General features: G+C 45.5%; 1 protein-coding gene across 1 annotated transcript in view; it reads left to right on the forward strand.

Moving 5' to 3' along the window:
* CDR2L (cerebellar degeneration related protein 2 like) overlaps positions 1 to 25659 on the forward strand; it is a 297936-nt gene that overhangs the window by 132740 nt on the left and 139537 nt on the right. The window lies entirely within an intron of this gene.

Consider the following 25659-nt stretch of genomic DNA (forward strand, 5'->3'; position numbering starts at 1 on the left):
TCTACAACGAGGTGTAGATCAGCATTTGGCCCTGGGCACCATCAATCTGGTACTGTCGGTTCTTCAAAAACTGCCTTTTGAAAATATTCATGAACTTCCTCTGCCTACCCTGTCACAGATGGTGCCCTTCTTAGTGGCTATCACTTCTGCACGCAGGGTGTCAGAGCTGGCTGCATTGTCCTGTCGGTTACCCTACCTGGTGGTTTACAGGGACAAAGTGGTGCTTCATACCTGTCAGTCATTCCTTCCTAAGGTCGTCTCAGGTTTCCATTTAAATGAAGACATTGTGTTTCCTTCCTTGTGCCCCAAGCTAAAACATCCTAAAGAAATTGCTTTACATTCCCTGGATGTGGTTTGGACAGACAGTGGTGCAGGCCTATTCCATTAACGGTCAGGTTCCTCCTTTCCCTGTTAAGGCACATTCTTATAGGGCACTTAGTGCTTCTTGGGCCTACTGTCATCAGGTGTCAGTGGTACAGATTTGCAGGGCGGCCACCTGGTCATCTGTATTCACATTCGCAAAGTTTTACAAGGTGGATGTAATAGCATCTGTGGATGCTGCGTTCGGTGCAAAGTTTTGCAGGCTGCTATTGCAGAGGCTCCTGCCTCTTGAGGGTTTATTTTTTCTTGGTAGGTGAGCTCCATTGTTCCTGGTTAAGCTCCTGGTTTACCTGGTTGGCTAAGTTTAGCCCTTTTGGGAAATATGTTTATTGCTGTGTTTTTCCCACCCCTCATGTTGACACTGCTTTGGTACGTCCCAAGGGTCAAAGAAGATATAGAGCTGTGTCCATCAATGAACGAAAGAGAAAACTGGATTTTTGTCTTACGATAAAATCCTTTTCTCTGATTTTTCTTGATGGACATAGCACCCACCCCTCTGTTGGGTTGGGTTATGTATTCTTCTGACACTGCTTGTTACAAAACTGAAGTCCTATAGCAGGAAGTGGGAGTACACCCCCTGGGACTTCTCCTATGGAGAGCAGCATAACCCAAGGGTCAAAGAAAATATGGAGCTATGTCCGTCAAGGAACATCGGAGAAAAGGTTTTTTTACGGTAAGACAAAAATCCAGTTTTTCCTGATTCACTATATGGAAAATTCAACCTGGTGGGAAAATAGCCTAATAATGTTCACTTTTGTTTCCATTTGTGCAGAACAAAAACACATGTAGTTTTACAGGACGAATAGCTCAGCAATTTTTTATGAATGTATATGTTACAGTGCACAAGCTGTATTGCAAACAATGGTGCATGTCTGTTTTTTCACCGGTGGCCAATTCATTTGAATTGGCTACCTTAACACCATGCAGGAAAATACAGCACACCAGAAGTGATTAGTGTAAATCCAGCCAATTCTACTGTTTAAGTACGAAGCATTACCTATTTTGTTCCAGTCTTATGCAAATTAAAATGAATTGTCTGTCTTGAATAGCACATACTGACATGTCTCCGTGTTCGGACTTCATGCCTGGTCCTGCACCTGACTTCATCTTTACAAAGAGTTACATGGTTGAGCTGGAGAACTTGAATATTCATTAATAAATTATTAGACCTCTGCAGGTTTACTTATAAAAAATGTATATTTACCACATTATTTAGCTTTACTGTTTAGGGATGATTCTGGAACTAAAGTCTGACAGATGGTATCCTGTCACCCTGCACATAACACGTGCTTTTTTCCAGCTCCATGTTGTAAAAGTATAAAATAAAGGCATAGTAATAGTAATAATAAAGTAGCTTATATTCTGCCCAGGATCCACCATCAATTATAGCATATACAGTATCTCACAAAAGTGAGTACAACCCTCAGATTTATGTAAATATTTTATTATAATTGTTTCATGTGAAAACACTGAAGAAATTACACTTTACTACAATGTAAAGTAGTGAGTGCACAGCTTGTATAATAGTGTAAATTTGCTGTCCCCTCAAAATAACTCAACATACATCCATTAATGTCTAAACTGCTGGCAACAAAAGTGAGTACACCCCTAACTGAAAATGTCCAAATTGGGCCCAAAGGGTCAATATTTTGTGTGACCACCATTTTTTTCCAGCACTGCCTTAAACCCTCTTGGGCATGGAGTTCACCAGAGCTTCACAGGTTGCCACTGGAGTCCTCTTCCACTCCTCCATGAGGACATCACAGAGCTGGTGGATGTTAGAGACCTTGCGCTCCTCCACCTTCCGTTTGAGGATGCCCCACAGATGCTCAATACGGTCAAATGCTCAATTAGATCTGGAGACATGCTTGGCCAGTCCATCACTTTTACCCTCAGCTTCTTTAGCAAGGCAGTGGTCGTCTTGGAGGTGTGTTTAGGGTCATTATCATGTTGGAATATTGCCCTGCGGCTCAGTCTCCGAAAAGAGGGGATCATGCTCTGCTTCAGTATGTCACAGTACATGTTGGTATTCATGGTTCCCTCTATGAACTGTAGCTCCCCAGTGCCGGCAGTACTCATGCAGCTCCAGACCACGACACTCCCACCACCATGCTTGACTGTAGGCAAGACATACTTGTCTCTGTACTCCTCCCCTAGTTGCCACCACGCACGCTTAACACATCTGAACCAAATGCGTTTATCTTGATCTCATCAGACCACAGGAAATGGTTCCAGAAATCCATGTCCTTAGTCTGCTTGTCTTCAGCAAACTGTTTTCGGGCTTTCTTGTGTATCATCTTTAGAATAGGCTTCCTTCTGGGTTGACAGCCATGCAGACCAATTTAATGCAGTGTGCGGCGTATGGTCTGCGCACTGACAGGCTGATCACCACCCCTTTAACCTCTGCAGCAATGCTGGCAGCACTCACACATCTATTTCCCAAAGACAACCTCTGGATAGGATGCTGAGCATGTGCACTCAACCCCTTTGGTCGACCATAGTGAGGCCTGTTCTGAGTGGAACCTGTCCTGTTAAACCACTGTATGGTCTTGACCACCGTGCTGCAGCTCAATTTCAAGGTTTTGGCAATCTTCTTTTAGCCTAGACCATTTTTATGTAGAGCAACAATTCTTTTTTTCAGATCCTCAGTTCTTTTTCCATGAGGTGCCATGTTGAACTTCCAGTGACCAGTGTGAGAGAGTGATAACACCATATTTAACACATTTGCTCCCCAATTTACACCTTGTAACATTAATAAGTTTCATGACACCGGGGAGGGAAAATGGCTCATTGGGCCCAATTTGGACATTTTCACTTAGGGATGTACTGACTTTTGTTGCCAGTGGTTTAGACATTAATGGCTGTGTGTTGAGTTATTTTAAGCAAATTTACACTGTTATACAAGCTGTACACTCACTACTTTACATTGTAGCAAAGTGTAATTTCTTTAGTGTGGTCACAAGAAAAGATATAATAAAATATTTACAAAAATGTGAGGGGTGTACTCACTTTTGTGAGATACTGTAGTATATTGTTTCATGTTGAGCAAATATACAGACAAATAATAGATAAGTGTAACATTTACAGGTATTTATTTCCTCTCGCATAGATCACACTACTCCCCCCCCCCCCCCCCAAACATGTCTTCATCAGTTTTCCCTCCAGAGGAACAGGGTCTTCTTTGTTCAGGCATTATCAGCATCTGCTTTATAGACAGCAGGCATGCAAGTATGGTCCGAGGTTACACGATCAAGTATATTCTGGTGCCAGAGCACTTGGAAGGGTTCACAAATGTCATACACAGTTTCACCCCCTGCTGCAGCCTCTCAACCTGTGACTTTCCAGAAAGTTACAATGTTGCTGTTTGATGACTGGAGCAAAGTAGACTAAGTAAATGGTTCCTCCTGCCTGCAGCAGACTGATGAAATCATCTCTGCCTAAGTTAAATCACGAGACTAGAGCTCAAGGAAAGCTCTCAAATGATAAAAGGTAGAATTTTTTGAGAAAAAACATGATACAGTGGTCGCATATTGTGATATGTCAGGAATTTTACGGCAGGTCCACTTTAAGGGCTTGTTTGCACCATAACATATGCATTAAAGTGCATGCATTTGCATGTGTTTTGTAACCTGCCTTGTGTTGCACTTTACTGCAGTGTGTTTTTAAGAAATGTAGTGTGATTTTAAAAACATTTTTTTTTAACTTAATGCTTTTACCCTTTTGGAATGTGCAGTTGCACAAAAATGCTACATGACCTTTTTTTAGCGCACATCAACGCCAGCACATTGGTGTGAGCTGAAGCCAAAGGATGTACTGCTACTTTTCTTCTGTTTGCATTGGGCAACACAGCCAAACACTGATGGTGTGAATGAGTTTGATAAGGCTGTTATTTGCTATAGGAAAGCACATTCAGGAGCTGGAAACATCATATCCTTGTGATATCAGCATGAGGTCAGCCAGATGGCATGGAAGATGTCAAACCTTAGGACTCTCTTAAGCCCTGTACACACGTACCGATCGTCGGCCGAACGATCGGCCGTCTTTTGTCGTGTCTGTTGAAAACTGCAAAAGACTGCACACGAATTTTGTCGGCCAACAACAGCCGACTGCAGAAGTGATGTCATGTGATGGTTCACTTTCCTTGTCTTTTTTCTTTTCTGAGCATGCCCAGTCTTGCTAATCGGCTGTCTGTCGGCCGAAATCTGTACTGACTGGCGAACAATCGGCCGTCCTCGTGACGGCCAACAAAAATTTTAATGCCTGCACGACAGATTCTGTTCGGCCGAAAATGCGCTGTCGGCTGTCGGAAGCATCATACTAACAAGCCTACAATCGGCCTATCGGTCGTCGGCCGAATATTTACGGCCGACAATCGGTACGTGTGTACGGGGCTTTAGTTATATTCTCATCTTCTGGTAAAGTAAAATTAAGTGGGGAGATATACATTTTTCATATGTAAAGCTGCACAGTTATAATTAAAGACTAAGTTCACTTTTAAAAGAAAATAGTAAATACACCTATTTTTCCAGGAAAAAGTTATCTTTTTTTTTTTTTTTTTTGCAAATAAGCCTGCAAAGCATTGCTACTGTGTTCAGTGGATAGCAGGTGCAATGCCAGGCTCGTGCAGAATCTTCCTTCAGCTCCCTGCCTGTACAGAGGTATATGAGCTTTCAGTTGGAGAGGTGGAGGAAACGTCAATGGACTACAAATGTAGTGATCACTGCACTTGTGTTCCATTAAGAACCACAAGTCTGCCTGCCATGGGACTTGTTTATTCATATACAGATCTCTGTAAATGAATGATGCGTCTGTGTGAGCGGAGCCCTGAACAGCCACACCAATTTTAAATCTAACAGGTGCTGTGGGGAAGAAGAGGTCCCGCATGCTGTGACAGGGGGTTGTTTTTTTTTAGCAACACGTTACACCCTAAATAATGGTTTAACAAAAAGTGGAGTTAGACTTTAAAGAATGAATATTCAAACTTTGATACAGTCTAATCATGGCTGAATTACTTGCAAATAGAGTCCAGTTTGGCTTAGAGTTCTATATGACTGGTAGGTGCATCTAGCAAAACTCTCAATATAGTTTGTCAGTATTGATTTCCTTCTTTGTTGGGCAGTATTAGAAACTCATGCAGAGTTTTCTTCATTCTGTGTTTTTATTCCTTTAACATACTGCATATCTGATAAATTTGTTGGACAAAAAAAAAAAGGTTAAACATTGCCATCTGCTACTTCTTTTACTGAGTAAGTGCATATATCCTGTCTGCATTCCTTTAGCATATGTTGCTGAACCTCAGGTACTAGGCAGTCAATGGGAAGTTCTATTATTGTAGGCCTTCTGTGCTGAAAGGATAGCATATGATGAAAGTATTACTGCAGACTCTCAGGTTGGGGTAAAACCCTTCTACAAAAGTGTCAGTGTGGAGGTCAGTATTAAAATGAACCTGTCAGATTTCCAATGAAACACTTTTATACCTACCTGCACCTACATGGTGGAAGTGCACAAAAATACATTTTCTTCTCTGCCACCTCCACACTTGTGTGTAGTGCTTAATTTTAAATAATGTCTTCATTTATCTGAATGATATAACACCTACATTGATATACATCATAATGCAGGATACTACTCAAGCTGACCATACAAGTTAAAATCAGTTCAATCTCCTTCACATCCACAGCTATTGTAGCACAAGGACCTACAGATTGAATGGATTTCCCAATGGTCTTTGTGCAAAGTTTTGGTAGATGTAAAGATGATTGTTTAAATGTATGACTACCTTAATACTGGGTACTGACTTTTGGCACGGACATGTGGATAACTCAATTTCTGTTCTATGTGTCTCATTAGTATTTATTCATCACTGAACCCTGCAAAAAAATGGGAATGTGCACATTAGTGTTCCTAGTCAGAATTTGTACTTCCAAGTACACATTCAGCACCACAGTTGTCAAGGTTCAGTTGGATCCTAGAACAGTGATGATTCTGTGCTATGGATCTGGGGATGTAATGAAGGGGAGTAATGCCCTTTTTTTTTCTCATTTCTGCCTTCTCTATAATGTTTGCCCTATTGATCATTTTTTGCCAGAGATAGTTCTGTTTCTGGACCCAACGCAATTAGTGCCAGTCTTTTATTACATATCTGCATCTTCACACAGAGGCAGTTACCATCTGCTAACTCATGGCAAGCATCCATGACTGACTTCCCCATCAGGCTCATGAGCACTCCAAGTTGGCTACCAGCTTAGACCCACAACTCTCCCCTCCCTTTCCACACACTTAAGCCTCGTACACACGATCAGATTATCGAATGATCTTGCGCCCGATTTTTGTTGCATGCTAGTCTCATATGGAAAGTGAAGAGGTTACTTTCATACGAAAATTCTCGTACGACAGAATTCAACTTCAGAAGTGATATCATGTGTTGAATTGTTTTGTATGTGCTCTTTCGTTTCTGAGCATGCCTAGTCTTTTCCTTACGATTTTTTTCGGACGAAAACTGTACTAATTAAAAGAAAATCGGACGTTGTGTTGACGTACGATAAAAATTATATAGCCTGCACATCCAGATTTTGTCGTCCGAAAATTCGTAATCGGCTGTCGAAAGCACTATACTAACAATCTGAAAATCAGCAGATCGTTCGTCGGACGAAATTTTACTTCCGATTTTCGTATCGTGTGTACGGGCCTTTAGACAATATTAGATACATACCACTGGATGAATGGCAAAAATCTATAACTCATGAACTTGTACAGAACAAGGATAACTCTTGGCCCGGATCCACCACCACCACCATAACCCCAACACACACTGAGTGAGTCAATGTTTTTTTCTACAATTTGACAAATGGGTACACTTTTTCTAATTGAAATGTAAACTTTGCCATTACCCTTATTTATTCTGACAGGTTCTCTTTCATTAAACCCTGCTGTATTAAACTGTATTTTTTTTTTCAGTATTAGCCCTCAGCAAGCCATCTTGTTATATTTTGGCTGAAAGAGAGGCACCTTACTATTCTATTTAAAGTTGCTTTATTCTTAACATAATAAATATTCTAGAGTATTCTAACGAACCATATGGCTCTGTGTATTTTTTTTTCTAAATATTGCTACAAATAAATATGCATTTCTGTGTTTTAACTAAACAACAGTTTCTCTTCCATTCATTGAAGGACGTAGCTTGATCATGACCAAAGGGTTATTACACAACTAGTAGGAGTTGGACACTAGGTACAACTAAAAAACAGCCTAGAGGTGTTCCTCTCTGGTGGCCAAACCCCCCATGTGCAACACACTGCTCAGTTGTTTGCCTAGCACTTAGGAGATAAGACCTAGAAATGTTTCTGTTCCTCTCTGGTGGCCAAACCCCCCATGTGCAACACACTGCTCAGTTGTTTGCCTAGCACTTAGGAGATAAGACCTAGAAATGTTTATGTTCACAAGACGGATTCCTCATTCATAGTCACAAACAACCCTAGAAAGAAGGTAGGAAACTTCATCATCCACCATTTCCAGATGGGATCTGTCAGACTGTAGTTCAGGCTTATGCCATTTTGGGTCAGGAACCTCTGTTTTTTAGTTACTGCTCATTCTAGGTTTCTTGAGCTTTCAACACTGTGTCTCTGGTTCTCACGCTATGGGTGATTTGTTCATACTTATAAAGTTGATGCTACTTCTGCGGTTGCAAATTTTGGTTGGACCTAGCGTCCTACTCCTGCAGGTGGTGTACTAACCAATTAGTCATGATCTAATGATGCGGCTGTGTCCTTCAATGAACGCAGGGAAAAATAATTTACAGTGATTACAAAAATCCCATTTCTCTTTTGTTTGTTGACAGACACAGCTCCTGATCTTCTTAACCATTGGGTTATATTTCCCCCTACAGGAGTAGGACACTAGGCAGAAAAAAGTCTGGCTATGCCTATGGGCAGTCCCAGCGGGTATACTCCCTCTCTCTGCTATGGGTACTCAGTTTTTTTTTGCCTAGTCAGGAGTAAGGACCTAGTTCCTTGCTGGGATCTTTGGTCCTGGCAATTTTTTTATTTAAAGATAGATTTTTTTCTCCTGTTTTTTTTCCTGTTAGATCTACAATCAACTGCCAGACTGGGCGACGGGCTGGATAATCTAGATCCAGTGGTCACCCCAGTCTCACCAGTGAGTGCGCGCAGACCTCAGCTCCACGCTATGTCAACCGGGACATAGCCCCACCGGACGGGGGCTGGCCTGAGAGTTAAGAACCTCGCGAGGTCGCATAGGACTATGTCTTGGCCCGAGTCGCAGCATTCCTCCTGGCCAACAGCCCCCCCCCCCCATTTCGATGGAGAGGAGGTTCTGTCTGGATCAGTCCCCACCTGGTTCCTGGTATGGTAAGTAACTGCCCCCCCTGGAGGGTTTTTGGGTGGACGGAGGCCCCTCCTTGGGACGGTCGGACCCCAGGGTTCCCCTCCTTTCCCGTTAGGCACCCCCCCTCATGGTGGTCCCTTCGGGCCATCTCGCCCCCCCTTCACTTGTGTTGGGGCCGTGGGGTGCCCTTGTCCAGATCCTGGGGTGGGGGCAGGGTGCAGTGCTGGCAATGGGGGTGGGGGTGCGCCGCCGGCAAACAGACGATTGGCTGGGGGGGGGCATCTCTACCTAGTGAGGGCTCCTGCCAGGGGCCCCCCTTCCTGCCTGTCCCATTTTTCTGAGGCCTAGGGATCCCCCCTGGGAGCCTCGTGGTGCCACGCGGGGCCGCCATTTTGCTGTAGCCTGTGTGCTCAATGCACTGCGGCCATATTTGTGTAGTCCGGCGGCCATTTTGCAGTGGTTTGCCATTGAAAATAGCGGTGGCCATGACAATGGAGCCCTATGGGTGGTGATTTCGGCGGTGGGAGCCCCTCTTCATCCCCTGGATCTTTTCACTTCCTGATTGCCGCACATGGACTGCAGATTATCCTGGCTGCATGTGCCTGTTTCTGCTGGGTGGTGATTCTGGTGGGATCCTCTCCATCTCTGCTGAGGATCGATTAGGTGCTGTGTTACTGGCGACCGAGTGGTGCTGCCGGAGCAGTGGGGGTGTCCCTTAGCAGTGTTTTTACACCTTTTTTTGTGGGGTCTCCCTATTAAACCATGGAGTCTTTGGAGCACATTTCTCCACCTGATCCCCTCTCAGAGGCTGCGGGGCCCTCCGGGTTCCAACCATCCCTCGATTCACTGATGGCGATCCTGGAGTCCTTTGTGTCCCAGGTGGAGGTCGTTTTTGGGCGCCGGGCTAGTAAAAAGCTCCCCTTACCTTCCCCTGCCTCATCTGTCCCCTCAGATCCTGAATCTGATTCGGCCACCGCAGACGTGGGTCACTCTGCTGGATCTGCGACCACGCGCCCTGAGTTCTTAGATAGTGAGAATTATTCCTCCACTCCTGTAGCCACGCACGAAAAGGCACTGGTGAATGCACTAATGCATTGATTGTATCTGTGCGTAACAATTTAAAAATGGAGGACACAGCTGAAGCTGCGACTGAGGCATTGGTTCCCTTTGGCACTCACAAGCCATCCAGAGCGGTAAAGGTGTTTCCCTTTCCCTGTCTATTTTCACAGAATTGTGGCTAAAGTGTGGGAACGGCCAAAACGTCCCTTTTTGGTCCCTAAGCGATTTGTTATGCAGTATCCTTATGAGAAATCCCTTCTCAACAATTGGACTGTTCCCCCGATGGTGGACCCTCCGGTCTCCAGATTGAAGGCAACTATAAATCCGGTTGAAGAGTCCCTGGATTTTAAGGATCCGGCTGACAGGAAGGCAGAGGCTGTGGCCCGCAATATGTACACTGTGGCTGGTTCACCACAAAGGCCGGTATTTACCATTGCACGGCTGTCACAAACTCTAACTGAGTGGGCTAAGCTTTTACGCCGTGATCTGGAGGGGGAGCAGCTCCCCCCTGCTTTTGCTGAGCTGGCGGACCAATTGGTCCAGGGGCTGCAGTTTATCTGTGATGCCTCTTTGGACGCGGCTCCCCTAGTCGCTAGGCTCTCTTTTTCAGCAGTGGTCCTTCATTAAGGGTCTCACGGGGGGAAGAGTACCTTTCTTCCCCAGGCTGGTAAGGGCAAGGACCCTCGTCGTAGATGTGGGCCATCCTTCTCGGCTCATAGGAAATTTTTTCGTCCCTCAGGGGTGACTGACAAGAGATCGAAGCCTTTCAGGGTCTCCTCTGGTGGATCCAAGCGAACTTGGTCTGGCAAGTCAAGCGCGAGCTTCTCCAGACCTGCGGACAAGGCTCCTTCAGCATGAAGGTGCGCCCTCACCCGTATCAGGGGTGGGGGGAAGTCTTCGCTGGTTTCCGGACCTGTGGACCTCCCTGGTACAAGACAAGTGGGTCCACAAAGTCATACGGTCCGTCTACAAGATCGAGTTTTGCTTCCCCCCCCCCCCCCCGCAAGGTTCTTTCCTTCCAATGTGCGACTATCCCCAGACCGCTTATAGGATCTGTTTGGGGCAATGCAAGACCTGTTAATTCAAGGGGGGATTGTTTCGGTTCTGAACTGGGAACGTTTTCAAGGATTTTACTCAAACCTGTTTACAGTTCCCAGGAAGGAAGGCAAGGTGCGTCCAATCCTGGACCTCAAGGCACTGAACTGCTTTGTGTGGGTGCAGAAGTTTCGAATAGAGTCCATTCGCACAGTGGTGGCATCCCTTCATCAGGGGGATTTTCTTGCCTCTATCGACATCAAGGAGGCTTACATTCAAATTCCAATATGTGTTGATCACCAGCACTTCCTTCTCTCTGCCGTGGGCATTATCAGTTTGTGGCGTTACCCTTTGGTCTCGCCTCTGCTCCTCGGGTCTTCACAAAAGTGTTAGCCCCGGTGCTAGCATTGTTATGCCAACGGTGGATTTCGGTACTGGGCTACTTGGACAACCTCCTTCTGCTCTGGTGGAAAACCTGGAGATCACCATACGAACTCTGAGGGAGTTCAGCTGGATTCTCAATTTTCAGAAGGTTCTGTCTGCAAAAGCTGGACTGTCTGGGTCTGAATCTGGATTCGGCCATAGTGCTCGTTCCTCTGGACAAACTCCAGAAAATGCAAGCTGCAATTCATCCCCTCCTTTCCAGCAGATGGTGATCCCTCTCGACTTGCATGCGGGTGCTGGGCCTGATGGTGTCTACCTTCAAGGCAGATCCGTTGGCACAGTTCCATACGAGGTCCCTGCAAGGGAGGTTCTGGGCAAATGGCACACGATTCCCCAGTCTTTGGACAATCCGATCCGGCTGAGCCGGGGGAACAAAAGAGTCCCTGATATGGTGGCTTCGTTTTCCAGCACTTCAGCTGGGCAAATCCTTCCTCCCCTTGTATTGGACAGTGGTCACCACAAATGCAAGCCTGTCCAGCTGGGGTGGCGTCTTTGGCAAAAATTCTGCTCAGGGGGTCTGGACACTGGAAGAGACCAGACTACTGATCGGTGTCTTGGAACTCTGATCGATCAGACTGTGCCTGGAACATTGGGTCGTCTCTAGGGATGTCCTTGGCTTATGTCAATCACCAGGGGGGCACAAGAAGTGTACCAGCAGCTCTGGAGGTAGCCGGAATTCTAAGGTGGGCAGAACAGTTTGTTCCAGTCCTCTCCAGCGTACACATTCCCGCCGTCCCAGAAGGTGGTCTTTTTATCCTGTCGTTCACCTTACTTGGTGGTTCACAGAAATAAGGTGGTTCTTTGCCCCTGTCCGTCGTTCCTTCCAAAGGTTGTCTGATTTTCATTTGAATGAAGACATTGTGTTGCCATCCCTGTGTCTTAGGCCAAAACATCCAAAGGAAATTGCCTTGCATGCCTTGGATGTGGTCCGGGCAATTGGGTGTACCTGGCAGCTACGGAGTCTTTAAGGAAGTCAGACTCCCTATTTTTGCTCACGGATAGGCCTTGGAAAGGGTTGTCTGCTTCCTCTGCGACCATTTCCAGATGGATCAGACAGACTGTGATTCAGGCCTAATCCCTCAAGGGACAGGTACTTTCTTTTCCCTGTCAAGGCGCACTTTACTTGGGTGCTCAGTGCCTCCTGGACCCTCTGTCAAGGCAGCTACCTGCTCGTCGGTGCACACTTCCACAAAGTTCTATAAGTAAATGTGTTGGCATCTGTGGATGCTTCCTTTGGCCGCACAGTTTTGCAGACTGCTGCTTAGAGGTCAAAAAAAAAAAAAAAAAAACGAAGAGATTTCCAGTCACAACTTACCAACCAGCCAGCGACCAACCGAATTGACCTGTCTAACAGTATGCGTTAAAAACAGGGGTTTGGTTGCACACATTTGCAAATACATGCGTAAGCTGCAGGCCCCGACAAGGCACCCTGTGATCTGCAGTCCCTAACTCTACAATTTAAAGAGTCTCTACAATGAGAGCACATGCATTTAATGGGATAGATGGAGGACAGGTGACTAGAGGGAGCCCACCCCTCCTTAAAAGGCACAGGGTCATACTGAAAACCCAGCACATCGCACAATGGCGGCAAAGGTGTCAGTGTGTTGCCTGGCTCAATATAGATATCAATAATGCACAAAGTGGTCACCGCCTCCACCTATAACTGGTCTTAGTGGTAAGGAGCACTGGAAGGGCGGACGCAGATCAAAAAAAAGAATAGATTTCCAGTCACAACTTACCAACCAGCCAGTTGTTTGCAAGGCAGCTACCTGCTTGGTGCACACTTCCACAAAGTTCTATAAATGGATGTGTTGGCATCTGTGGATGCTTCCTTTGGAAACACGGCTTTGCAGATTGCTGCTTAGAGGACCTGGTCCTCTTTGAGGGTGTATTGTTCTTTTCAGGTGGGCTCCAGTTGTTTTGGTTGAGCTCCTGTTTAGCTGGTTGGCTATAGTTTAGCCTTGGTAATGTATTTTTAGCTGGTCCCACCCCTCATGTTTACCACTGCTTTGGGACGTCCCAATAGACGAAATTAATGAAAGAGAAAATGGGATTTTTCACTTACCGTAAAATCCATTTCTCTGATGCTCATTGGTGGACACAGCACCCACCCCTCTGTGAAGTTGTTATTCTCCTGACACTGCTTATAACAAAACTGAGTATCTATAGCAGAGAGAGGGAGTATACTACCTGGAACTGCCCAAAGGCGTAGCTAGACTTTTTTTCTGCCTAGTGTCCTCATCCTGAAGGGGGGTAGTATAACCCAATAGTTAAGAAGATCAGGAGCTGTGTCCGTCAATAAACATCAGAGAAATTGATTTTACGGTTAGTCGAAAATCCCATTTTTTCTACTTGCAGTAAGACCAAAAATATGATAGAAAAGCTTCCATGTATCAGTATTGAGGGCCAGAGTCCCATGGAACAAGACAGATACCAGTCACACAGCAACCCACTCCTGTAAAACCTAGTGTTTTCTTAAAAATTTAGATTGTAGTAATTCAAGTGAGACAATTTGTGCATGTCACATTTGGTTTACACAGTTGTTAGTCATGTTAAGACAAACCTTTCAGATATTCGGTTAAGACGGCCATATGTGGATCAAGATTCGACCGGTTCAGCAGGAACCAGCCAAGTTTCAAACTATTATATGGGCAAGCTGGTTGCATACCAGTCATTCTTTCGATCGACTTGTGTACAACCAGCCTGTCTAGTCTTTCCTTAATGATCACTTCTGCCAGCTATAGCCAGTTACACTGATCATTGTATTCTGCTGGAGGGGAGCCTACAATGGCAGAATACAATAGCCAGGGGCAGGGATTCCCCCATCCATATTGAATGCTAATTTTTCCGTTCAACCTCCACTCAACGTGTTTGCACAAAAAAAAAAGCTATTGCACTTAAAAAACCCACCAGCAAGAGGAAAGGGAAGGGAGAAGCACAGTAAGAATGAAATCACCAATAAATATGTTCACAGATGTATATGGTAAAACACAAATAGTATACAGTAGGTAAGCATGAAGTGGTGCCCAACAAGCATCAACATGGTGAGAAGTAAAAGGAAAAAAAATATAATTTCCAGCATATAAATGTTACATCTACCCATGGCACCTAAACTAGTAGAAATGTGTTAGGGCAACACTGATTATCATAAGTGGCCTGTTTAAATGGTACATTGTTGTTTACAAGTTGCTTCCAAAAAAGGAATGGCAGGAGGTGCAATTACTTCCAATGCATGGCTGTGGTCTTTCTGGCCTAAAATAGAATAAGCCACTGAGGGTGAGCTCTGTAAACTTCTGTACCTCTCATGAATCATAGCCTGTGTTTGCCTATTTATGGTTTTCCATGCTCTTACCATCAATGGTCCTGCTGCAGTAGGAATGTGTGGCATCAGAAATAAAAATAGACCTAGAACAAAGTACCAGGGGAGATAAGAGGTAGACTAGGTAAGGAATAGCAGGTCGTTACTAATTATCCCCATAGAGTAGAGGGTAATAATGTCCGACAGGATTGGGTATGCCACTCAGTGCACTTCTTGCTCCATGTATGCGTTCCTCGATGAACCAATCTAGGGCGAATACTGCTGTGCACAATGTGTGCGACTTGTTTCTCTGGAAGCCCAGATCCTGGATCTAGAAAACATAGTGGCAACACTGCGTAGCATCAACAACCTGGAAAGGAGCTTGGACATTACCCATCAGGCGCTGGCAGGGGCCAGCATAGAGGTGGTAGGAGTAGAGGAGACGAAGGCATCAGAGGTAGGCAGTTGGGTGACCGTTAGGAAGGGTAGAGGGAAGAGTGCCAGGGAGGCCAGTCCTGAGTTGGTACACCCTAACAAATTTGCCAAGTTGCAGGTTGAGGGGGATATCAGCTCAGGGGTGGCAGTGCTGGAGCAGGTGCCCTCCCCCAGCTGCCAGGGGAGTGGCAGCTCCAGGAAGAAGGGGGGCCGAGATTCAGGAAAGGTTAGACAGGTTGTGGTAGTGGGGGACTCAATCATCAAGAGGACAGAGAGGGCAATCTGTCAAAAAAGATTGCGGTAGCCGGACAGTATGTTGTATACCGGGCGCTCGAGTTCGGCACATCGCGGATCGGGTAGACAGATTATTGGGCGGGGCTGGGGATGACCCAGCGGTCATGGTGCATGTGGGCACTAATGACCAAGTAAGAGGAAGGTGGAGGATCCTAAAGAACGATTTCAGGGACTTAGGGAATAGATTGAGGAATAGGACCTCCAAGGTGGTTTTGTCTGAAATATTACCTGTACCTCGAGCCACACCAGAGAGGCAGAAGCAGATTGGGGAACTTAACAAGTGGCTGAGGAACTGGTGTAGGAAGGAGGAGTTTGGGTTCCTGGAGAACTGGGCTGACTTCTCAGTCGGCTCCCGGCTCTTTAGTAAGGATGTGCTGCACCTTAATGGGGATGGTACAGCTCTTTTGGGGAGAAAGATGGCCACCAAGTTGGAGGGGCTTTTAAACTAGGAGACGGGGGGGAGGGTTCAGAAGTAGAGTCAGTCAGGAGGGTGCAAAGGACAGAAGGTAGTATTAGAGTCAGCAGCGACAGTAGCTCCATAACGTCAATTGGGGGGTCTGTGCGGGAAAACCTCAGACCAAACAGGAATAAAAATAATCACCATTCTCTATCAACTTCCACAAAACTAAGAGGGGTATATGCAAATTCCAGGAGCCTAGCTAATAAAATGGATGAGTTGGAAATGTTAGTACATGAGGAGGACATAGACCTTGTGGGAATAACGGAAACTTGGTTTGACCCCTCACATTACTGGCTAGCCAATATCCAAGGGTATTCAGTGTACTGGAAGGACAGGGTAGGAAAAAGAGGGGGAGGGGTATGTCTCTATGTCAAGAAAAATGTAAGGGTGATAGAGAGGAATGATATTATGGAAGGGATGAGTATGGAGTTAGAATTAGTGTGGGTAGAACTCCATAGGGAAGAAAAAAAGGGAAAAGTAATTGTGGGGGTTTGCTATAGGCCACCCAACCAAAGGGAGGAGGTAGAGCTGGAATTTATATCACTGTTGGGTAAAGTGGCGAAACTGGGATCAGTCATCATATTGGGGGACTTCAATTATCCCGACATTGAGTGGGAAGAGGGGACTACACACTCACAGAAGGCCCGTCTATTCATGGAAACCTTACAGGACTACATGTCTCAGTTAGTGGATTCTCCTACTAGAGAAAATGCAGTCCTGGATCTATTGATTACTAATGGCCCAGACCTAATCTCGGAGGTAGGAGTCCAGGACAACCTGGGTTGTAGCGATCACAGGATGATCACATTTAGCGTAAATAACAATATAACAAGGCAAGTGGGGAACATAAGAACCCTAAACATGAGAAGGGCAAACTTTCCAAAATTGTGCTCATTGATGGAAAGGGTAAACTGGGACCAAACCCTAGGATCACTGACCACAGAGGAAAAATGGGAATGCTTTACGAACATATTAAACAAATGCATCTCGCAGTGCATTCCTATGGGAAATAAATTTAGAATAGACAAAGCCAAACCTGGCTGGCTAAACCGTAATGTTAAAAAACTTATTAGGGGAAAAAAAATGGCCTTCAAGAAATATAAATCAGAGGGCACAGTATCGGCTTTTCGAGCAATACAAGGAGGCAAATAAGAAAAGTAAATACGAAATCAAAATGGCTAAAATAAACTTTGAGAGACAAATAGCGGAGGATAGTAAAAAGAACCCAAAGAAATTCTTTAAATATATCAACAGCAAAAAAAAATAGGGCAGAGCATGTTGCACACATAATTAACGATGATGGGAGGATGGTTACAGAGGACACTGAAAAAGCAACCGTGCTGAACGCTTTTTTTCTCGTCAGTCTTTACACAGGAAAAGGAGGGGTACACTGACCACGATTATATGGTTAGTAGTAATACACAGGACTTGCCGCTATGGCTAAAAGAGGGTGAAATCAGGGAAAGGCTGGATAAAATTAACACAAATAAATCACCAGGCCCGGATGGTGTACATCCGAGAGTACTCAAAGAACTTAGTAAGACTATATCTAGACCACTAGGTAAGTAAGACTGGTGACTGAGATTAAACACTGATGGAGGGTGTAGTGTAGTACCTGAGTATCTGTGAGTACCTATTACTACCTGAGTGCCTGTGAGTACCTAATACTACTGTGAGTGTTGTGCGACTGACCGGGCTGTGCGTCTGTGAGTGTTGTGCGACTGACCGGGCGGTGTGACTGTGAGTGTTGTGCGACTGGGAGTGTTGTGCGACTGGGAGTGTGGTGCGACTGACCGGGCTGTGCGACTGGGAGTGTTGTGCGACTGTAAATGTTGTGCAACTGACTGGGCTGTGTGCGACTGGGAGTGTTGTGCGACTGACCAGGCTGTGCGATTGGGAGTGTTGTGGGACTGACCGGGCTGTGCGACTGTGAGTGTTGTGTGGCTGACCGGGCGGTGCGACTGTGAGTGTTGTGCGACTGACCGGGTGGTGCGATTGTGAGTGTTTTGCGACTGTGAGTGTCAAGTGAGTGTAGCAGAGTACCAGAGGGTGAGAAAGCAGAGTTAGGAAGCTAGGAAACAGCCACACAAGATAGACTAAAATTACTGAATCCCAGTTAGATTAGATTAGTAAGTACAATGCCCGGCGGGTGTGGAGATGCGATTTGGTGTGCATCTTGTGATATGTATGCGTTCCTCGATCATGCGATCGAGGGCGAGTACAAATGCGCAAAATGTAAGCACGTTGTTCCCTGGAAGCTCAGGTCCTGAATCTAGGGAAGCAGCTGGCAACACTGAGCCGAATGTCCATACCGAAGGAGAGCCGGGATCGTACCCGTCAGGCGCAGGCAGGGGCCTGCACAAAGGTGGGCGGAGTATTGGAGGTGCAGGCATCAGAGCAGAGTAGAGGGGTGACAGGAGGGGTAGAAGGGGACAAGGCAAGGAGACCGGTCCTGGGCTGGAGCACCCCAATTAATACGCCCCGTTGCGTGATGTTGGGGAAACCAGTCAGGGACCAGCATTGCTGGAGCAGAGCGACACCCCTAGCTGCCAGGGGAAGAACTCCTCCAGTGAGGCCGGGAGAAAGGGAAAGGAAAGACAGGTTCTGGTGGTAGGGGACTCAATTATTAGAAGGACAGACAGTGCAATCTGTCACAAAGACCGTGAGCGCCGAACAGTCTGTTGTTTACCGGGCGCTCGGGTTCAGCACATCGCGGATCGGGTGGACAGATTACTGGGTGGGGCTGGGGAAGACCCAGCTGTCATGGTACACGTGGGTACCAATGACATAGGCAGAGGAAGATGGAGAGTCCTAAACGATTTCAGGGGCTTAGGAGCTAAGTCGAGGAGTAGGACCTCCAAGGTAGTATTTTCAGAAATACTACCTGTACCTCGAGCCACACCAGAGAGGCAGCGGGAGATTAGGGAAGTTAACAACTGGCTGAGGAGCTGTTGTAGTAAGGAGGGTTTCAGGTTCCTGGAGAACTGGGCCGACGGCTCAGTCGGCCACCGGCTCTTTGGTAGGGACAGATTGCACCTAAATGGGGAGGGTGCAGCCGTACTGGGTGAAAGGATGGCCATAAAGTTAGAGGGGCTTTTAAACTAGGTGATGGGGGGGAGGGTACAGATGTAGAATTAGCCAGTGGAAAGCAGGATTCAGAGGGCACAAATGGGGACATTAGCGGTAGGGTGTTCAGAGCTCCTAAACCCAGGGTGGGTATGGGGAAAAATTTCAAGAGCAGCCTAAAAACATCAAATGAGGATATATGTAACCGGTCAAAATTAAGAGGTTTATATACCAATGCCAGAAGCCTGGCCAACAAGATGGGAGAGCTGGAGCTACTGATGTTTGAGGAGGACTTTTGTGGGGATAAAAGAGACTTGGTTTGATAGCTCTCATGACTGGATGGCGACCATTCAGGGGTACTCCCTTTATCGCAGAGATAGAGAAGGTAAAAAAGGGGAAGGGGTATGTCTGTATATTAAGAACAGTGTACAGGTAAATATGAGGGATGATATTAATAATGGAGCTATGGATGAGGCAGAATCCCTATGGGTAGATTTCAAAGGGAAGGCACTGTGGGGAAGGTAATATTGGGCGTATGCTATAGGCCCCCCAACCAGAGGGAGGAGGGAGAGGCAGACCTCCTTTTACAGATAAGATTGGCAGCAAGGATGGGAAATGTGATTATAATGGGGGACTTTAATTATCCAGATATAGACTGGGTAGAAGGAACCGCGCATTCAGCCAAGGCTCGGCAGTTCCTAAATGTTTTGCAGAACAATTTCATGGGTCAGATGGTGAATGCACCGACAAGAAACAAAGCAGTACTTGACCTACTGATTACCAACAATACAGACCTGCTTACGGATATAGAAATACGGGGCAACTTAGGAAATAGTGACCATAGGTCAATTAGTTTCAGTATTAATCATAGTAACAGGAAACATAAGGCTAATATAAGAACACTGAATTTCAAAAGAGCCAATTTCCCCAAACTGTGCTCGCTGCTAGAAAATATCAAATGGGATAGCACCCTGGGAACAAAGAGCACAGAGAAAAAATGGGAGTGCTGCAAGAGCATACTTAAAGGGATTGGCCAATGCATTCCAAAGGGAAATAAATTTAAAAGTGCAAATCTAAACCCTGGGTGGCTAAACTCCAACATAAAAATGCATATTAATACTAAAGAAAAGGCCTTCAAAAAATACAAGGCTGAGGGGTCATTGGCAGCATTCAAGCATTACAAAGAGTGTAATAAAAAATGTAAAGACGAAATCAAGGCGGCTATAATAGAACATGAGAGACATATAGCGGAAGAGAGTAAAAAGAACCCCAAAAAATTCTTTAAGTATATAAACAGTAAGAAAGCAAGGCCAGAACACATTGGCCCCATAAAAGATGACAAAGGAAATATGGCCACAGAGGACAGAGAAAAGGCGGAAATGTTAAATAATTTCTTCTCTTCAGTCTTCACAAAAGAATTGGGGGGCTACACTAACCCAGCTTGTAAGGCTAAACTAAATAATACACCTCAGGAAGTTCCGCCATGGCTAACAGAAGATAGACTTAGAACCAAACTAGAGAAACTTAACATAAATAAATTACCGGGACCGGATGGCTTGCACCCGAGGGTTCCTAAAGAGCTCAGCCAGGTGATTGCCAGACCATTATTCTTGATCTTTAAGGATAGTTTACAGACGGGTATGGTGCCAGCCGATTGGAAAAAAGCCAACGTGGTACCAATATTTAAAAAAGGGCAGAGATATATCCCGGGTAGCTATAGCCCGGTCAGCCTAACATCAGTAGTCTGCAAGATTTTGGAGGGGATATTAAGGGACCACATACAAGACTTTAGTAATGAAAACGGTATTATTAGTAGTAATCAGCATGGATTCATGAAAAATTGTTCTTGCCAAACCAATCTATTAACCTTCTATGATGAAGTGAGCTGCCACCTAGATAAAGGTAAGCCTGTGTATGTGGTGTATCTGGACTTTGCAAAGGCCTTTGACACCGTTCCCCACAAACGCTTACTGTTCAAACTAAGGAAGGTAGGTATGGACCATAAGGTGAGTACCTGGATAGAGAACTGGCTCCAGGGGAGAGTGCAAAGGGTGGTGATTAATGGGGAGTACTCGGATATGGCAGGTGTGGAAAGTGGGGTCCCCCAGGGTTCTGTCCTGGGACCAATCCTGTTTAATTTATTCATAAATGATCTAGAGGAGGGGATATCTAGTACAATCTCAGTATTTGCAAATGATACTAAACTAAGCATGCCAATATCTTCTATGCAGGATGTGGAAACCTTACAAGCAGACCTGAACAAAATAATGGGGTGGGCAACTACATGGCAGATGAGGTTTAATGTTGAAAAGTAATGCACTTGGGTGCCAGAAACCAGAAAGCAAGCTACTCACTAGGGGAGGAACCTCTGGGTAAGTCTAGGATGGAAAAGGACCTGGGGGTACTGGTAGACAACAGGCTTGGCAGTGGCATGCAATGCCAAGCCGCTGCAAGCAAAGCCAACAGAATACTGGGATGCATAAAAAAGGGGATTCACTCCAGAAATGAAGAGATTATTCTCCCTTTCTACAAGACTCTGGTCCGGCCACATCTGGAGTATGCTAGCCAGTTCTGGGCACCGATCCTCCGGAAGGATGTGCTGGAAATGGAGAGAGTCCAGAGAAGGGCAACAAAAATAATTAGGGGAATGGAGGACATCAGGAAAGACTACAAGCACTGGACTTATTCTCTCTCGAGAAGAGAAGATTGAGGGGGGATATGATATCAATGTACAAATACTGTACTGGTGACCCTAGCATAAGGAACAAACTATTCAGAGAAAGGGAATACAATAAGACACGTGGCCACTCACTAAAACTAGAGGAAAGGCGGTTTAACCTTAAAATACGTAGGGGGTTCTTCACTGTAAGAGCAGTAAGGATGTGAAATTCTCAAGCAGTTGTATCAGCAGGGAGCATCGATAGTTTCAAAAAGCTATTAGATGGGCATCTTAAAGACCACAACATAGAGGGGTATACAATGTACGGTTAACAGCAAACACACACACACATCATAGGTTGAACTGGATGGACGGATGTCTTTTTTCAACCTTACTCAGTAACTAACTGTTCCTGATCTTTGCTGACAGTATTATGACAGGAAATGTACCAGAGGATTGGAGGAAAGCTAACGTGATACCGATATTCAAAAAAGGGCAGAGGCATGTCCCGGGAAATTATAGGCCTGTCAGTCTGACATCGATAGTATGTAAACTTCTGGAGGGGATGATAAGGGACTATATCGTAGAGTTTGCTAAAGACAACAACATCATCAGCAGTAATCAGCACGGGTTTACAAATGGGCGTTCTTTTCAAACCAATCTCTTAACATTCTACGAGGAGGTGAGCTAGATAGGGGGAGACCAGTGGATGTGGTGTACCTGGATTTCGCTAAGGCGTTTGATACAGTTCCCCACAAGCGCTTAATTTATAAAATAAGGTCTGCAGGCATCGACCGGAAGGTTTGCTCTTGGATACAGAACTGGCTAAAAGGGTGTGTCCAAAGGGTGGTAATAAAAAGCGCATACTCAGACTGGTCTGAGGTGGTAAGTGGGGTCCCCGAAGGCTCAGTCCTGGGACCAACCTTGTTCAATTTATTCATAAACAGCATTGAGGACGGGATCAGTAATTCTATATCAGTTTTTGCAGATGACACAAAATTGGGCAGGGCAATAACTGCACAGCATGAAGCAGATATCCTACAGAATGACCTGGACAAAATAACAGAGTGGGCAACGACATGGCATATGAGGTTTAATGTGGAGAAGTGTAAGGTTTTGCACTTGGGGACTAAAAACATAAAAGCACAATACACTTTAGGGGGGGAACCTTTGGGGGAATCAAAAATGGAGAAAGATCTGGGAGTCTTGGGAGAGGATAGACTAGGCAATAGCATGCAATGTCAAGCGGCAGCTGCCAAAGCCGGCAGAATATTAGCATGCATAAAGAAAGGGATGTATTCCAGAGATAAAACTATAATCCTTCCAGTTTATAAAACTCTGGTCCGACCACATCTGGAGTATTCTGTCCAGTTCTGGACGCCAGTCCTCAGGAGGGATGTGTTGGAGCTGGAGAGAGTCCAGAGAAGGGCAACTAAACTAATTAGGGGATTGGAGGACCTTAATTATGAAGAGCGTCTGCAATCACTTGATTTATTCTCCCTGGAGAAGAGACGCCTGAGAGGGGACATGATAGCAATTTATAAATATCTCAATGGTGATCTCAGCATAGAAAAAAAGCTATTCAGTCGAAAGGATTGCATGAGGACTCGAGGGCATACAATGCGATTAGTGGAGAAGCGCGTGTTAACCTCAGGCAACGTGGGGGGGTTCTTTACTGTTAGGGCTACAAGATTGTGGAATTCTCTACCACAAGAGGTGGTTTCTGTGGGAAGTATGGTGGCTTTCAAAAGACTCTTAGACATACATCTCAAGGATCAGAACATTCAGGGGTATGAGAGATGATTATGGCCACACACACCTACACAGGTTGAACTAGATGGACTATTGTCTTTATTCAACCTCACCTACTATGTAACTATATGTAATATGTAAAAGACATAGTAAGTAGTGGGGCTACAAATTCTGTCCTTTTTGAAACATTGCCATTCAAGTGCTAAGCTATTCTATAATAGGGTTGTGATAGAGAATTTGAGCATACAGGGGCGGCAATAAGACGCAGCACAGAGATATAGTCCACAGGCCAACAATATATCACAGCACAGATGAAAAGTCCACAGAATGGCAATATGGTGCTAAGATATTTCCTCGGGGCAATATTGTGGCACAGCAAGGGTTACTGGTCATTTGAGCGGAAATACCGCACAGCAAAGGAGAAACAGTCCGCTGGGCAATTTTGAGGCACAGCAAGGGGCAATGATCTTCTGGACAGTAATATCGCATAGCAAAGGAGACACAGTCCACAGGGCAACCAGGGGGCACAGCAAGGGGGAATAGTAAGCTGTGTAATAATATGGCACAGCAAAGGGAAATAGCCCAAAGGGCAACAAGAAGGCAAAGCAAGGGAGAATGTTCCTCAGGGCAGTAATATGACATAGCAAAGAGAAAACAGAGAACATGGAAACAAGAAGGCACAGCAAAGGAAAATGTTCTTCAGGGTGGATATATGGCACTGCAAGGGAGAAAAAGTACACATGACAACAATACGGCACAGCAAGGGAGAATGTTCCTCAGGGCAGTAATATCGCATAGCAAAGGGGAAACAGCCCACAGGGCAACATGAAGGCACAGCAAGGGAAAATGTTCCTCAGGGTGGTAACATGGCACAGCAAAGGGGAAACAGCTCACAGGGCAACAAAAAGGCACAGCAAAGGAGAATGTCCCTCAGGGCATTAATATGGTATAGCAAAGGGGAAACATCCCACAGGGCAACAACGAGGCACAGCTAGGGGAGAATGTTCTTCAGGGTGGTAATATGGCACAGCAAAGGGGAAACAGTCCACATAGCAACAAGAAGGCACAGCAAGTGAGAATGTTTCTCAGGGTGGTAATATGGTACAGCAAGGAGAGGGACAGAAAGGTTTGGGGACTCACGCTGAGGACAACGGGTAACTATAGGTTGCTGGCGAGGTGGTTTGGGTGATGAATGGCAAGTTTTGAAAGGTCTGTGGAGACAGGTCTGTGGACAGACGTCTGCTGGGTCCGGAGCAAGAGTAGCACTGGGAATCCTGGTCGTGAGTTGGGAGCTGAGGAAAGCAGAAGGCACAAGAGTGGCAATGAGAGGCAGAGACAGCTCCTGGAAGCCCAACCTCAGTTTGGGATCCTCACAGGCATATGGAGCATCCAGGGGACTGGCAGAAAGAAACATTGGGACTGTTTCCTCCAGCCCAGGTGGATACACCTGAGCAAGGGTGCAATCTTGTGACCCAAATCTGAGGCTTAGGCTGGCCATATATTGTTCAATTTCCTTTAGATTTACCTTCAACTATAGTGCAAAGGCCTGCCTGATTGCATACAAACTGAGGGTGTTTAGGTTTGACCCCATATTATATGGTTTTGGTAAATCTAAAGGAAAATTGTACAAGAATATTGTATAATGTATTGGCCATAAGCCTCAGATTGCCCGGGTAACAGGTTCCACCCCCTTCCTGCTCAGGTGTATCAGGCGTGTGGCTGGCAGTGAGCTCTTTGTCTTCTAGCAGGGCACAGTGCGGAGAGAAGTGCATGCTGTGTTCACTAGACCCTGGCACCAGGAGGAAGGAAGTTTGCGGCTAGTGTTTGGAGATCAATACACTGGCCATAGCAGGGGTGGTGGGAATTGTGTGCGAGGGGCCAGGTTTTGGTTGCATGGCTCCCCACTCGTATGTAGTGCGGAAAGGGAAGCTGTGACAGGGTATTGTGCCATTGTTTGAAGAAGAGAAGCTTTCAGTTTTTTTAAAGGAATAACAATATAGGAAATCTGCTTTTAGTCTGGTCTCCAGAACTTCCATTAAAGATTCAAAGATATTTCAGTGTGGGCAGCCCCTGCCAGAGCCTGGTATTCTTGCCAGTCTTTGAATTTGCCTACTAGTATGTGTGAGCAAAAAAACATTCTGAAATATAGAAAATATTTGACCAATGAGGTGCATCTAATCATGTATGTTCTCATATACCCTTGGCTGTTTATTGATCATGCAAGACCAATGGTAAGAACTTATTGGATTTCCACAAGTTGACTTCACATTTCCCTAAATTGTTTACAATTTTTGTTTTAGTGTTGCATAGAGTAGTGTAGCATGACCCATGTAGGAGCTGCTAATGGAATGGAACCCCCCCCCCCCCTCCTACACAGCAAGGCACACCAAGTTTCCACAGTATCCCAAAGTCAGAAAACAGTCCAGCATTTTG

The sequence above is a fragment of the Pelophylax lessonae genome, assembly GCF_965119305.1.
Source record: "Pelophylax lessonae genome assembly, chromosome: 11".
NCBI lineage: Eukaryota > Metazoa > Chordata > Amphibia > Anura > Ranidae > Pelophylax > Pelophylax lessonae.